Source organism: Callithrix jacchus, chromosome 1 (genome assembly GCF_049354715.1).
Source record: "Callithrix jacchus isolate 240 chromosome 1, calJac240_pri, whole genome shotgun sequence".
Classification (NCBI taxonomy): Eukaryota; Metazoa; Chordata; class Mammalia; order Primates; family Cebidae; genus Callithrix; species Callithrix jacchus.
In genome coordinates this window covers 168574765-168585972 of record NC_133502.1, presented here as the reverse complement: position 1 = coordinate 168585972, position 11208 = coordinate 168574765, and positions in this window count along the sequence as shown.

The following is an 11208-nucleotide window of genomic DNA, read 5'->3' as shown; positions in this document are numbered from 1 at the left end:
TCCTCTGCCAGCTATTGATTCCAATGACATTATTTATCAATTACGAAAGGTTTATTCCTCACTTGCTCCTGCACAAAAGAATCCGCGCATTTATTTTACAGCATGATTTATTGACATGTCACCATGCATTACATGGAAAATTGAATTTTTGGGGGCTGGAGAACCTTAGGAAATTTCACAGGTTCAATTAGACAGGAGAACATCAAAGAGTTTAATGATACAATTTTTCATCCATTTGCTGCAGCACTGGGAGAGGAGGGGCCCCAGGGCCAGGTCAGCTCAGAGCCCCAAACTATTCTTTAGTTCAGGTGTGTGTACTTCATGATGAAGTCCTCACTGGTTGAAACCCTCTCTCTGTCCCTTTAAGCCCTGGCTCAGGGCTTTTATTTATGACTCCCAAGGTCAGGATATTTCTTTAAGCTGGGTTCACTCTTTGTCCCCAGAGCAATAAACCTTTCCTTGGACTGTTGAAGGGGAGTCTTGGACAGATCTTTCCTTGAACCATGATGGAAGTAAGAATCATCTGCCTTAGTGGACGAGCTGAGAGAAATGATGTGATGTTTGGAGTCCATTTTGCATCATCTCTTCATCCATCAGACCCAAGCTCAATTGTGAGTTTCCAGAGGAAGGCTTCCCACATTCCCCAGATGGATCAGACCCCCATTCTGTACTCTCCCAATACTTTTCACAGCTTGTATGTATGTTGCTATGATGATTTGACTAGTCCCTGTACCTTGGACTGGGACTCCCTGAGAGTAGTGTGTGGGAGCCTGGCAACATTCCCATTCTCAGCCACTGCTGAGAACCTTGTTTCCTAGAATCTCTTTCTCTATGGGTTTCCAGGTTAGAGTCTGCCAATGAGAGAAACCTGCAGGAGCTTTAGATGGTGAAACAGAAGCAATTATTCTCACGATGGTCCTGTTATGGGAGCTCCTCTTCTGGGGTTCCCACTTTGGGACCTCACTTTTGCCACTGAATGTAGTGGCCTCTTAGACATCCCTGTGAGCTCTGGCTCCTCTACCTATTCCAGCATTGGGGGCTGAAATCTTATGGGACTATTACTCAGATCTTCCAGCTCTTTGCCTTCTACCCCTCCATTTTCCCGGCTCCTTGCACATGTGTGTAAGCCCTACTTCCCACATTAAACCCTTTATTCCTGTCATACTCCTGATAGGTCCATTTTCCTGATAGGACTTCAGACTGACACAGTAGTGAAAATGTCTGTTTTGGTTTCCTAGCATTCCTCATGGCCAGGTGCATAATAGATGGAATGTATCATCAAATATCTTGCCTTTAATTGATACATTATTCTGGCTGGTTAACTCCTACATGCCCCTTAAGACTCACCTCCTCCAAGAAGCCCTCCTTCATTCCAAGTGTGGGTCAAAGGCATCTCCTCTGGGATCCTGTGATCAGAGCATATGTGGTGATGCTGGGTGACAAGCATCTGTTCACTTGCCTATCTGCTGCAGTAGATGATGAGCTCCTTAAGGCTAAGAATGAATCTTAGTGGTCCCTGTTTTGTTAATTCTAGAGTGCCTGACCCTCACAGGGTCCTCAGTAGAGGTTGATGGATGGAATTAATTATTCACTTACTCATCCTTCACTGTTGGGTATAAGAACAATATATATGGGTTACTGCACCACCCTTTTACGTCCATCCTCTTAGTTGATCCACACAGTGAATCTACAGACTAGGCAGGTGCTGGCTTTCCTAGGAGGACACAGCATGAGTGTTGCCCATCCGAAGAGTGAGATACTCAGGGTTGGAAGAGAGGTTGCCATCCTTTTCCTGTTCAGGGTGCACTCCACAAACCGAAGCCAGACAAACTTTGGAACAAGCATTACGCAAATAAAAAGAGGAACAATAATAAATTACATATTTGGAGCTAATATGGTGATAATCAGGCAAATTGGATGTTAAAGAAGCAAATGGCATTTACAATTGTAAAAAGCTCAAATTTAACATTAAAACCAGTGCTTGAAATGTTTAAAAATGACAGATCATTTGGATCACTAGAGCCACCATTTATTTAATCAACTCTCTATTTTCTAAAATGGGCTAGAGATTAATTTATATTCCTTTGTAACTGTGATAAAGACACACGTCACTTGCTATGGATACACTTAAGGAACAGATTCATTCCCATAAGGCTAGCCTTGAAGCAGATTTCTCTAAAGTGAATTAGATTTTCTCATTGATTTACATGATTAAATTAAAGATGTGTCCTCATGGGAAAAGTTGACCAATAAATGGAATTAATTTTTTTTTTTTAAATGCAAGAATGGGGTAGGGGAGCACTTGCAGAATATTATGGGTGCGGTGGTCCATTACTAGCACCGTGCCTGCCAGGAGCTATTGTTCTCTCCCCACCATTGGCTTGCCATGTGGCATCACTTTTTTGCAAGGTATAAGGTACTTTCTTTTCCAAACTTTACAAATGTGGGGGAGTCAGGCAGAAAAGGTGGCCAACATTTACCGAGTCCTTATGCTGAGCTGGTTGCTAAAGGAGAAACTTTTAAATTCTTACAACTAACTACCTTTTGAAGGAAGTATTTTTATCTTTATTTAAAGACAGAGAACTTGGGACTCAGAGACCTGAAGCCACTTGCTCAAGGTCCTGGAGCTGAGTCTGTCTGACTCCAAGGCCTGCACTTAGCTAGCTTCATTATCAGGATGGAAAGCAATGGTAAAAATAATTCAAAGCCTCAGATAAAGACAAGATTGACTTTCTGTTTCTCTTTTGGATGAGATCATGTTCCTATACTCAAATATAGAAATGTCAATTGCCTATGAATTCTCTCAAAATCAAACAAAGATGTTGCTTTGTGGGTGCCTGGTCCCGCTGGCATGGTGGCTGCCTGCTTTGAACCTCCCCATTTCTGTCTCTAAGTTGGTGATAAGTGCTTTGATCTTTGTGACTCACACCAAACACTAGCTCATGTCTCTGGGGAAGTAAGGGGACATGGGTTGGGGCAGGTGGGAGAAGAAGTAGTGCTGTATTTTCATCCAGGTTTTGCCTCTCTTATGTGCTGCGTGATCTTGGCTAAGTCCCTTTTCCTCAGTTTCACATTTTTTTTTTTTAAGGCAGAGTCTCTCTCTGTCCCCCATGCTGGAGTGCAGTTTTGCAACCTCACCTCAGTTTCCCATCTTTTTTTTTGGGGGCGGACGGAGTCTTGCTCTGTTGCCCACGCTGGAGTACAGTAGTGCGATCTTACCTGATTGCAAACTCTGCCTTCCCGGGTTCAAGCAATTCTCATGTCTCAGCCTCCTGAGTACCTGGAATTACAGGCATGAACCAGCACACCTGGCTAATTTTTGTATTTTTTTGTAGAAATGGGGTTTCACAGTGTTTGCCAGACTGGTCTTGAACTCCTGACCTCAAGTGATCCGCCTGCCTCAGCCTCCCAAAGTGCCAGGATTACAGGCATGAACTACCCACCACACTTGGCCATCAGTTTCCCATCTGTTAAATGAAGGGGCTACACTGGAGATGCCCTGTGAGGCTACTTCTCCCTCAGATCTGATTCTCTTGCTTCTTTGATTTCTCTTTGACTGCTCTCAGTGTTCATACAAAACCAAGAATTGACTGTAAGTACAGAAAAAATTGATTGGCCATCTTGTGTATTTAACAACTGGCATTTAAACTGAGAGATATTTTGGGTTAAAGAGTGCTATTTGCAAACATAAAAAATACCATAAAAGTCAAATATATGCTACGCATACACACGCCAGCATCAAATCAAGTACACAAACAGAAGTTGAGCTGCATCATTATAAACTCCTGATTGAGAACAAAGCTGCAACAGTTTCAAAGGCAATTTTCATATAAAAATGGATTTTCTTCATGCCTCTCCTATGATTAAAATGAGAGAGGATGATGGCTTTTGGTTTAAGTGAAATAAGTTCTTTAGAAACATGAGTTTTGATGTTTAAGCTCATATTGAAATTTCTGAATCGAATGTGTCAATGACAAATGTGAATGGTCTAGAAAGACCCCAGAGGTAGAGGCAGAGCTTTAAGTTTCATATTATATAAAATTAGTTTCTAAAGTGCTTTTCTGTGTCTCAATCAAGCTTCACGACCTTATCAAGGAGGTAATGTAGTTCCCATTCTACAGATGAGGTAAGGCTCCCAAAGGAAAAGGGAGTTCTCTGGGGTTAAAAAGCTAGTGACTGGCAAATCTGAGACTTGACTCAAGGGCTTCTGACTCCAAATTCAATATTCTTTCAAAAGAAACAATTATTTGTCTAACAACTTTAAAAAATTATATTTCCATAGGTTTTGGGGAACAGGTGGCATTTGTTTACGTGAGTAAGTTCTTTAGCAGTGATTTGTGAGACTTTGGTGCACTCATCACCCCAGCATTATACACTGAACCCAATTTGTAGTCTTTCTATCCCTCACCCCCTTCCCACCCTTTCCCCTCAAGTCTCCAGAGTCCATTGTATCATTCTTATGCCTTTGCATCCTCATAGCTTAGCTCTCATTTATGAGTGAGAACATACAATGTTTGGTTTTTCATTCCTGAATTACTTCGCTAATTCCAGCCAGGTTGCTGTGATTGCCATTAATTCATTCCTTTTCCGCAGCTGAGTAGTATTCCGTCATATGTATATACCATAGTTTCTTTATCCACTTGTTGATTGATAGGCATTTGGGCTTATTTGTCTAACAAAGTTTTATTGAGTGCCTACTACAGGCTGGACATTTATCTTAGATTCCAGATGATATACAGAGGTGCTACTTTCAGTAAGTTTGCACAAGTATTTTCAGCAAATAAGTTGACTCTTGCTATCTAATCCCAAACGTGCTCCACCTCCCTCAAATTTCTTCTAAGTTACCATTGGGAGTTGTGGCTTCATGTTAGGAAATGAGTGGCCATGTCTACAGTTCTGCTTTGGGAAGACCAATCTGGGCAGTGTGGAGTGGAAGCTTGGGGAAGGAGAAGAACATACAGAGGTCAGGAAGCCGGTGGGATGCAGTTTCAATAATCCAGGTGGGATATTAATTAAGGTGGAGAGGAGGGAGAGGACTCATGGCTATTCCCAAGTTCAACCCGATGAGACTTACTGATGTATTTGATGGGAGGAGAGGGAACATTTGAGGTGACTGTCAGATGCAGGGGGTTTGCGTAGGCTCAGTAAATAGCAACTTCCTCCTGCCCAAGTTTTTAACCAACTGGGAAATAAATCAAGGGATAAGCAACATAGAGACAAATAACAATTTTATTACAGCTATAGCAGAGGCAGGAGAATGTGGCTTACATCTCATCCATGGGTGCTTCCTAATACTGAACCTCGGAATCAGGAAGAGATCTCTATCTTGCAGCATGGATGGGACAGTTTGTCCCTGGAGGGTGTTGCTTCCAAGAGAAAGGAGAGAGGAGTCTGGGCTACTCCTACACTCTGTGCCCCAGAGCAGGAGTGAGTGATGGGTGGAGAGATGCTGGGCTTCCCTCTCATGGCAGCAAACACTGGGAGTGGGAAAACTTTGGGTTTCTGATTTGTGCCCTTTATTTAGGTGGCAAACACAGAATAGAGGGAGGTTTGGGGAGAAGTTGATGAGCTTGGTTTTGGGTTTGTAAGGATCTTGTGTATCACCCAGTGGAGATGGCTGGCAGGTGGCTAGCTGGCTCTGTAGAGTGCAAAGCTCAGGAGAGATTGATGTAGAAGCTGTCAACAGACAATAGTATTTGGAGTCATGGTAATAAATAAGGGTAGCCAGGGTGAGGAACAGCTTTGTTGAAAAAGAAGAGAAGAAGGCAGAGGGCAGAATGCGAATGAGAAAAAAAATAGCCTTTGAAGGAGATTGAGAAAATGTAGATAAAAGATAAAGGAAAAACAGGATGGCATGAGATCAGCAAAGGCAAAGAAAAAGAAAGTTTTACAAAGGGGAAGAACAGAGTAGGAGCCTTCGATCCTGAGTAACTTGGATTTGAAATGTATTTCTGTCATTTCCTTTCTGTGAGTTATTGAGTTAGGTGGTTAATAAATGGTAGCTATGAAGAAAATGGTGACAATGATGATGATGAAGATTGAAGGAAGTGGTTGCAGGTGTTGCAAGAAATAGGAAGATCAAGCTGGACAAGGTCTAAAAAAGTAGAAGAGAACAGTTTACTCCTGTACAATCTATTCTGAGGAACGAGACAAGCACTCATGAAACAATTAGATTTTCTCCTCATGACTTCATCTTACACTTTCCTAACATACTTGTTCTAATAAGAAGGTTAAAAAAACCCCAAAACTATTACAGACATGGAGGCGGATGCATATGCAAGGAAGTTATTAAAACTGCCTTGATTTTAATAAATTTACCACCAGGTAGCAATCTCTCAATGTCGCCTCTTTCCAATTTGCATGTGTAACTGGCATCTCGTTAAAACATCATTAAGAAATTGAAAACCAGGAAGACATAAACAGACGCAGAGGAGAAACAGGGGCTCGGGGTGGGGGGGGTGCGGAGAGACTGTGGGTAGCAGAAGAGAGGAATTCTTGCAGGAAACATAACAAGAAACCTTACTTTGTTCTCTAAACCCAACCTGATTAGCAAGTGATGGGAATCAGAGTTTACATAGATAAACTGTTTGCAAATCAGCAATTACAAGACTCTTGTGAAATCTTCATTTTCCCGGAATGATTGGAAATTGCAGTACAGAATGCTGTCACTTTTCTTCAGCTGGATCATCACTTAGGTGTTCAGGAGAGCTTCTTCTAAGAATGCACACAAGCCTTGGGTACACAAGGCGCGTCCTTGGAAGAAGCTCTCCCGAACATGTAAGTGTTGGTCAGGATGAATCCCATGGTGACTGAGCTCTTGGATTTTGCTGCTTCTTCTGTGGCCAGATTAACTTTTATTTATTCTTGTCTTGGTGTATATTTAAGTATGCTTTTTACTATTATAAAAGTAATATGTAGCCACTGCTGAAAAACTAAAAAAAAAAAAAAATTGACACTATATGAAAAGACATTGGGTCAAACTAATCTTAACAAAATAGTTTAATAAAAAGAGCTCAAGCTTTGGAGATAGGCAGGAGTGGGTCTGACTCCATGTTCTGCTGTTTAACTATTGTGTACCATGGGACTGAGTTTCCTTGTCATTAAAATGCGGAATGTGGTTTTGGGCAGATGAAATGAGAGAGTGTTAATGAAGTGCTGGCATATAGTATTTGTGCTTTGAAGCATTCAATATATAGTTGTTACTATTTTAAACCATCTTCTTTTCCTTCCTTCTAGAAATCACTCTGCCTCCTTTAATTTCTTGACTGGCTTTATGAACACTGGCAAACACTGGCAAACAAGGCCTTCCATTATCTGGCCCTAACATATCTGTTTAGTACTTTTCTGTATAAGTATCACAAAGACAGAAATTGTTATGTGTGTACATTTTACTGGTCTGTGAAGGCTAATGATTGAAACAACCCAGACATTTCAGGGGCTTAGCCTGGAATTAAAGCTTGCTTCTTTTCCATGCCACAGTACAGCATGGGATGGGGGTTGCTCTGCTCCATAGAGTCATCCAGGCATGCAGGCTCCTCCCACTTTGTAGCTCTGCTTTTCTCTATGTCCACGGACTTCTCTCCATTTACCCACAGAAATAGATAATGGCAAAGACGCAGCCACTCTTTGCTGTCTGGGCCAGATGGTGCCACACATATCACTTATGTTCACCTTCTATTAATGAAGACTCATGGCTCCATCAAGATGCGAGGGCAAGCTGATTACTATAGTTTGTCAGTGAGCTCTGAGAATGGTGAGAATTTGGAGATGGTGGGGGTTGGGGAGTTCTCCCAGTCTCTGCTCCATGTGTGGCTGCAACATGTAGGGGTCCAATCAAACAATCTGGAAAAGACTGTATTTGGCTTGTTTTGAGTCATGCCTGTAGCTCCTGCACAAGAGTTTCCACATACTCAGAATGACATCTCCCAACCTCAGCCACATGACTCAAGTGAGAGAGGATCCGTTTCCTGGAAGGAGGAAAACCGTGCTGAGCAGACCAATGTAGCTGCTGACCACTACGACTGAAGTGTCCGACACCCAGCTGGGTGGCCTGAGGGATGGACATGTATGATGGAGAGGACACAGTGTTGACTCTCAATATGCTTGCGCCTACCAACCCATTAGGGAATAATCAAGTGCTAGATGATAGGGATTATATCAATAATGCAAACTGGATTCAAAGAAGAAAGAAATGATAGTGCAAATGGAACAGCCACTGTGTGGCACAAAAAGGTTTATTTACTTAGGTAGGAGACCATCCCTGTGTGACTTTGGGCAAGTTGACCAGCTGGGAAATTTTGGTTTCTTTCATTGTTAAAATGAGGGCTAATTCTGTCCACATCACAGCATGGCTGACATTGTAAGGGAGATAATATACAGTCATGCACTGCACAACGACATTTCAGTCAAGGATGGACAGCAGATACAATGATGGTCTCATAAGATCATAGTACCGTGTTTCTACTGTTTCTTTTCGATGTTTAGATATGTTCAGTTACATCAATACTCATCATTGCTTTACAGTTGCCTACAGTATTCACTACAGTACCATATCATACAGGATTTTAATACACAGCAATTAAAATTACAACTAGGCTTGTAATAGGCTATCCCATCATCAGCCCTGATGATGTAGCCTACCACACACCTAGGCTATATGGTATATTTCCATTGCTACTAGTACAATCTATGATGTTTGCACAGTGGTGATACATTTCTCAGGATGTACCTCTGTCCTTAAGTGATGCATGACTTTACATGAAGAATTCAGAAGAAAACTGTTCAATCTGATAATCACTATTATTCAGCAAAGACTTCATGGAGAAGTAGAATTTCTGGTGGTTGGGTGGGTCGAAGGTACAGGGTGGGTGCGCAGAGAAGAGGGCTGCTGAGAGCATCCTTGGCAGAGGGAATAGTGGAGGCAGTGGTGTGGAAATGGGACTGAGCCTGTTGTGTTGGGACAGTGGAAGAGATTCCTTTCATGGACCTCCACCTACAGAGCTAAACTTTCTCCCTCCTTTTGCTCCCCAAGTCCTGCTCAAGATAAGAATTTGGAATCCAGGCCAGGTGGTTCAACCTGTGTGTAACAATTCTCCATCAGACCAGTTTCTGATCAGCAGTGGTTATGCAGAGAAGGCTGCTGAGGGCGATTTATAAACCAGGGTTGCTGCCCGCCTGGAGATCCAGTGTAAATTTGACTTTATGAGTCTATTTTTCTCACTTTACACACACACACACACACACACACACACACACACACACACACTGCGGATCACGCAGACCTGTGAGTTACTGCCCAGGTTAATTACCTTCACATGAAAGGCTCCTAACTCTCCTCCTAGTGGTGGGGGCAGCGTCTCTTGAACTCAGACCCTTGATGTATGAAAGCTAATTGGGGCCAAATGGCTCTACTGTATGTATCCAGCTGGTGGGAGAGGAGGGCTGCCTGCAGAGTTTTGTCCCAAAGCTTCTTGCAGATGTCTGTTCCCCTTCACATTGTCGCCCTGGAAGGATGTGTAACATTTCCATTTCACTAAGGGACATGGCACATGGTGAAGACCAGAGCCCAGAGACGGCTTGTTTGAAATCATGCAGATATATTTGTGGATTCTCACCGAGTACCTTCTATACACCAGACACACACTATCTGTTGCCTGTGACCCTCATGAAAGTACTTCAAGGTAGAAGTTTTTATTTCCATTTTACTGATGAGGAAACTGAGGCTTAGGGAGAAAGCAATTTCCACAAGGTCACACAGTAAGTGAAAAAGGTAAAGCTGGGATTTGAGATGAGATCTTTCCATTATAACCAGCAAACACCAGGGATAGCAGTTACTTTGATTATGAATCAGACTAGAGCAAATGTTTACTGTACACTTGTTCTGAGCCAGGGTTCGCGCTGAATGCCTTTATATGCAAGACCTCATTTCATTTTCACAACTATCCCAGGAGATTGGATTGACTGCCATTGTGGCCATTTCACAGATGTGGAAATTGAGGCTTGGTCACTTGAGTTAAGTAACTTGCCCAAGGTTCTCCAGAGGAAAGTTGGGTGTCAGGCTTTGAATTCAGGCTTTCTGACTCTGAGTCTCTTGCATAACCACGGCATTAAACTGCCATGTTAAGGGTAATCCTTACATTTCTTTAATTTTATGTGTACTTTTATGTGTCCTAGAGATAGGTAGATGAAGATAAGGGGCTACTATTAGGTTGGTGAAAAAACAGTTTTGGTTTTTGCCATAGTGGCAAAAAAATGTGGTTTTTGTTCAGCATTAAAAGTAATGGCAAAAACCGCGACTACTTTTGGACCAACCTTTTAGTGAGCACCTACTCTTTTCAGTGCTCTATGTAAGTTACCTCAGGAACCCTCGTGATGACTCTACGTGGTGGGAATTCCTGCCTTGTCCATTTCTCAGATGAGAAAACCAAGGCTCAGAGAAGCAGGGTGACTTGGCCAAGGTCACAGTGTATGAACAAAGAGATCTTTGGTCCCTATAACCAAGAAGCCTGGAATCTCCCTGAGAATAGTCGGGTGTAAACGTTTATCCATTTATTGGTTTAGGTCAGTAGGCGGCCAGAACCTGAAGAGTTCCTTGCTGAAACAAATTAGCAGCACGGATGAAAAGGATTAGGCGATATCCAGCTAGGCTGGTAAAGCATGTTTCTGTGTGTCTGTTGAAGGTGTTTCCAGAAGAGATCAGCATTTGTAATCTCCTGATAGACTGAATAAAGAAAATCTACCCTTGGCTGGGCGTGGCACTCTCACCTGTAATTCTAGCACTGTGGGAGGCCAAGGTGGGCAGCTCATTTGAGCTCAGAAGTTTGAGACCAGCCTGGCCAAATGGTGAAACCCCAGCTCTACTAAAAATACAAAAATTAGCCGGCATGGTGGCGGGTGCCTGTAATCTGTTAGTCAGGAGGCTGAGGCAGGGGAATCACTTGAACCCAGGAGGTGGAGGTTGCAATGAGCCGAGATTATGCCACAGCACTCCAGCCTGGGTGACAGAGTGAGACTCTGTCTCAAAAAATAAAATAAAACAAAATAAATAAGAAAAGAGAAAAAGAAAATCTGCCCTCACCAGTGTGAGTGGGCATCATCCAGTCCATTGATGGCCAAGATAGAACCAAAAGGTTCAGGAGGGAAGAATTCACTTTCTGTTCTTGAGCTGGGACATCCAGCTTCTCCTGCCCTCAGACACAGGGACTCGCT